A 5,791-nucleotide genomic window follows, 5' to 3' on the forward strand; every position below is an offset into this window, starting at 1 on the left:
AGTTTCTCCGATGAACCTACTCCTTTAGTGCACTCATTAGCTATCTCTGTAACTGCATTACCAGATGACTTTGTCAATGAAGATAACTGTGGTGGTCTTCCAGTTGTACCTCATCTGTCAGCTGGGCAACTTAAAAAAGAGCAAAGAGCTGACCCCTGCTTGCGCGAGGTCATTGTCCAATTGGAGACTGGAGAAAAGGTTCCACCTACAGTCAGAACCGAACTCCCTGATATAAACCTGTTGCTCCGAGAACTTAATCGTCTTGAACTGCACAACCAAGTACTGTACCGAAGACGCCAAGATGGCGGCAATGTCACTTATCAGCTTGTCTTACCTGAAGGGCTCCGTGAGACAGTTTTCCACAGTCTCCATAATGATATGGGCCATTTAGGCATTGAGCGCACCCTTGATCTTGCCCGAACAAGGTTTTATTGGCCTCGTATGGCAGCTGACATTGAGAACAGGATCAAAACATGCAACCGCTGTGTACGGAGAAAGACCCCTCCGGACAAAGCTGCAGAGCTTGTGAACATAAAGTCCGCCAGACCACTCGAACTGGTTTGTATGGATTTCTTATCCATTGAACCTGATCAAAGCAACACCAAGGATGTGCTTGTGCTAACAGATCATTTTACCAAGTACGCAATAGCCATTCCTACTCCTAACCAAAAAGCCCAGACCGTGGCAAAATGTCTTTGGGATCACTTCATAGTTCATTATGGCATCCCTGAACGTTTACATAGTGACCAAGGGCCAGATTTTGAGTCACACATAATAAGGGAACTTTGTAAGATCATGGGCATTCACAAGATTCGAACAACCCCTTATCACCCCAGGGGAAATCCTGTAGAACGCTTTAACCGCACATTGTTAAGTATGCTTGGGACTTTGGAACAGAAAGACAAAACGCAGTGGCGCAACTTTGTAAAGCCATTGGTCCATGCGTACAATTGTACGAAGAATGACACAACCGGATTTGCACCTTATGAATTGATGTTTGGTCGCCGACCAAGGTTACCAGTTGACCTCGCGTTCAACTTACCTTTCCGAACCAAAAGTTTTAAGTCCCACTCGCAATATGTGGAGAAGCTGAAAACAACCCTTCAAGAAAGCTACAAACTAGCAACGGAGAATGCTAACAAAATGGCAGACAGGAATAAAGCCAGATTTGACATGCGTGTAAAACCTTCCAAACTAGAACCAGGGGACCGAGTTTTGGTGCGAGCTGTTCGCCTTAGGGGCAAGCATAAACTAGCCGATAGGTGGGAGACAGACATTTATGTTGTGGTCAAACAAGCTGGTGATCTACCAGTCTACACCATCAAGCCTGAAACCAGAAATGGGCCAGTGCGCACAGTCCATCGTGACCTTCTCTTACCTTGCGGGTTCCTTGCTCCCACAGAAGAGAATTCCACTCCACCAAATCGCGTCTGCAAACCTAAAACACGACAGTCCCCTGAGCAAACTGAAGAATGTGATCTTTCTGAACCTGGAAATGAGGATGTCTACTGGCTTAGAGAACAACCTGTCCCAGAGCCAATCAAATTTATGCAAGTCTATGAGTTCCCACGGCAGATATACTCTGACAACTTACCTGAAAGCGACAATGTACCTGGATGTGAAAACTTACCTGAAAATGACAATGTACCTGGATGTGAAAACTCACCTGAATGTGACAATACGCCTGGATGTGAAAGTGTATCAGAATGCAAGAATCTACCTGATTGTGATGACACTCCTGGCAGTGACCCAGTAGTCCCTACTGAAGAGGAGCTTGAAACAGTAGCAGATACAGAACCTGTAGTCCAGGACAATGATCGTGAGAGTGAAACTAATGTACCCAGTGAAAAGGGATGTAACAAACAGGTATCAGAGGATACTCCAATGCACCCAAGTCATGACACCACAAATCCTGTGAGACGCTCAGAAAGACCGTCAAATCAACCAAACAGGCTCCAGTATAACCAGTTAGGAAACCCACTCTTAACTATTGCTCAGTCCCTATTTCATGGTTTAAGCCTTGCTTTTACCAGTGCCTTGACAGAGACTGACCTTGGAGCTACTTGGAAGGAATCTAGTTTTCCTGTTATTTCAATGCAACCCACCCCATGCAAAGAGACTTGCATGTTCCAAGGGGGGAATGTGTAACCCAGTGTTAAAAACACATGCAAGAATGAATGAATATTGATTTAATAGCTTATTCTACAATGAGGTTAAAAAGTTATAAGTTAATATTTAAAACCAAGTTCTTAAATAAGTTTATAAATATATGTAAAAAGTGTTAAAAATCTTTACAAATTGTGCCATACACCTTTAATAGTAGTTTTAGTGATGGCTTGACCAATCAATAGCTGGCATGGTCTGATATCACATCAGCCAATGAGGTTGGTTGTCCCGCCCTCCCGCTGCGCGGTGCAGGGAGTCTGCTCAGATTGCGTCAGACACAGACACAGCTCCATGCTACTGTTGCTTCTGCGGTTAGCCTGAAGAAAAAACTTGGAAAATAGCGAATAAACTTGGAAACTGGTTAGAGAGAGACATCCTAAATAATCGCTTTGCCAATGAGGAGGTTCCGAATGGTAATGTCATGCTTGCCAAACTTTGGAGACTTCTGATGCGACCGGGTTGGAAACTGGAAATCTCCGTGTAGCCTCGTGTAGCATCGGTGAGTGATTGCACGTGTGTAGTTAGCATTTTAGCACAGGCAATGCACTGAAAAGTGGCTAACATCCTTAGTCATCACTAAACTCAGTTAAAGATAGGTTGATGCTTTGTGGTGTTGTATAACTATTGTTGTGTATGTTGTATTTTTCATAATGTATTTGCCGTATTTTATTATTAGCACCTGTCTAGCATTTTCACTGATGCTAATTCTGTTCATGGTGCTACTGCCTATGTGAAGTGCCTTTTATTAGCACTTGCTAGTATTTTAATGCACTTTGCTACTGTTCTGATTGAGATAAAGCTAATGTGTTTTTACAATCCACCTTCTGATGGGAAATCATTACACTACCATGGATGTATTTCATTAGCTCTTTAAAAGATTTGAATAGTATTTTTGTATTACCACATATAAGCTAATATAATTAGTTTTATTGAAGTGTTGGTAATATTTGACAGTGATAACTTGAACTATATTGTTGTACAACAGAAAAAAACTTGAAAAGTGACTGAAAAACCCTTTAAATTGTAGCTTTAAGCTAATGGATATTAGTTTACAAGGTTTTAAGCTACTTTATTCTGGCCTTGTTCTAGGTCAGGTTTTTTGTTGGTGCACTATTTGATCCATAGTGCTACTGTGAAGACTGGATTGCATTTCCAGAACTGGATGGCGAGCCCCAGCCCAAGGATCGGACAAACCGGTAGATAGTGACCCGACTGGTCACTATACCTGAGACATTGCATGAACAATTGATGGACACTGTGACAAAAGACTAAAAAGGAAAAAAGACTACAGACTGGATTATTTATTTCTAATTGTTTATTTTCCTTGTGTTGTTTTTGCTTTGGGTTTAAAAAGGGAAAAGCGCGCAGTTTGTTAATTGTATATATATATATATGTGTTGGTTTAATGACATTTCATTCAGTAAATTCTACTCTTTCTATAAACTGTGCATCTTCCTCTGTTGTTGCTCACACCTAGGCTCCCCCACGAATCCAGAGTCTTCTGATTAGGCCAACATCCCTTTATGTGTGTGGTATTGGTATTAGTTATTGAAGTAATTTACTCTACCATATTTCACATCTGTCAAGGGTACTTGAAGGTAACCTCTTGTGGGTTACACACGTGTTATACACGTGTTACACAAGACAGCAAGGGACATAGTAACATTCATAATTCCCTCAGTAAGTAGATAGAATAAGGGTAAAAAGAAGCTGAAGTTCGACCTTTAAAACATCTTGATGCATGCTCAATCATCCAGCTAAGGAAATCCCAGAAAGTTGATTCTGTAGTGTTTTCAGTGAGAGAAACATTTCGTCACTCATCCAGATGACTTCTTCAGTCTCGACTGAGCAGCGCAGTCTCACATAAAGAGGAACACGTGGTGACCCTGATGGTAACCGCAGCTGGGTTCATCACATGACATTTCTGTTGTCATCTACTGCTGCTACTTGCAGCCTTCTATAACAGTTTCTATACTTGGTTTTATTTTGAATTTTACAGATTGTTTATCTTTTTGGTTATGTTGTACTTGCAGCACCTGTGCTGTCAAATTGCTGAAAATGTTTTATTTAGTTCACTTGTGTTTTGTCTGCATTGATGTGTAGGGTCTTTACCTTACAGTATAAAGCACCTTGAGGCAACTGTTTGTTGTGATTTGGCGCCATATAAATAAAATTGAAATGAATGCGTTTTCTTATTTTGCAGTGTACTAAGTTCTCTGTCACTGTATCCTGCTGTGAAAGTAGCCTGCTAAACTGAGTCAAGGAATTCTTGATTTATTGCTCCTATACTCTTTGACCTCAGTCAAGATGAGCTTCTTACTTTGGCAACAGATCAGTACATACCAATCAAAACTGAACCCCTCCACCCACTTCTGCCCCAGATATGTGCTGATCTGTTTTTAGAAGCTGGTAGAATTCTCAGTTCGGTCTCATGTAACCCAGACTACTTCATCATTGTATAATGCATGCATGTGTGAGTGTATGTCAACATACACATGAACCTCATAATGCTTGAAGTTGTGCTAGAGGTGTAAAAAATTTCCACAATAGATGATCAAGTATGGATGAAAAGATTACTCAAGGGCACCAGCTGATCAAATCAAGCCACTTTATTGAGAGTATAGAGCACATTTAAAAACAATGGGAGTTGGCGCATAGTGCTTTCCAGTTGAGCCAAAAACACATACACATGAAAACACACAGATCAATAAAAATAAAATAAGTGTTAAGCATGTGGAAACTGAAGAGCAGTGTAGAGGCTCGGGATCATCGGTGTTTAGTAACAGTTGGTTTCAGGAGCACGAAAGGCAGATGTAGCACTGAGGGGATGGAGACCTTTCAGACCTGAAACAAGATGAGAGTTGAAAGGCAAAGTTAGATGAAATAAAAGGAAGACATGCATGAAATCCACTTCAACAAAATGTAAAAAAATAGAGTAACCTTTACCATAAATTATCATGTGGAGACAGCAAAACCACATACTAATGCAATTTTAATGCTGTCCTTCCATTGGTGAGATGGTTGAGTCTGGACCAAAGCGTTGCAGTGACACATGGAAACTGCCACACTGAGTGTTAAGGATACCTGACAATCCGAGGAAACACAGAGGCAAGGACTTTTACAGCTTATATGGCTAAAAATATATCAGCATCTGCACATACAACAATCAAAAAAAAAAAAATCACCACACCCTCTGTTACAGAGTTTGTGCACCCTACAGGTTTATTTTTCACCTGTAAGATGTTCTAGACCCTGCTCATCTTGGCCAGTTCTTAAATAATAAATGGCTTTTGTTCATGCCATGTTTTTGTTTTTTTTTTAATTTAAAAAACAGATTTGTAAATTTAGAATGCAGTCCATGATCTGCATGAGACCTGTTCCAGCTGATTTACAGGGTTAAGTGCATGGTCTTTGGGTCTTCAATCTGTATTTATATACAAACATTTAGTCCAGAACTATTACCAGTTTTGACATTGTGTCATGATGAGCGACTCAGTACATTTTGTAATGTTGTCATGCACACTGTGGGGTAGACCCGTAGTACACGTTGTCCGCCACTGTGCACATCTAATGTTTCTTCATGAGTTACAGATTCTCAAATCTCTGTCTGGTATAGTAATGTCAC

The 5,791-nt window shown here is 40.7% G+C and overlaps 1 long non-coding RNA gene across 1 annotated transcript; it reads right to left on the reverse strand.

Moving 5' to 3' along the window:
- Window positions 1-4,767: 4,767 nt before the first annotated feature.
- On the reverse strand, window positions 4,768-5,419 carry LOC115782502 (uncharacterized). The gene is made up of 3 exons (XR_004020154.1): window positions 5,400-5,419; window positions 5,113-5,250; window positions 4,768-5,010 (listed from the first exon to the last, which is right to left on the reverse strand). It is a non-coding gene; the product is annotated as an uncharacterized LOC115782502 (long non-coding RNA).
- Window positions 5,420-5,791: the final 372 nt, after the last annotated feature.

This window comes from Archocentrus centrarchus, chromosome 7 (genome assembly GCF_007364275.1).
Source record: "Archocentrus centrarchus isolate MPI-CPG fArcCen1 chromosome 7, fArcCen1, whole genome shotgun sequence".
Taxonomy (NCBI): Eukaryota; Metazoa; Chordata; class Actinopteri; order Cichliformes; family Cichlidae; genus Archocentrus; species Archocentrus centrarchus.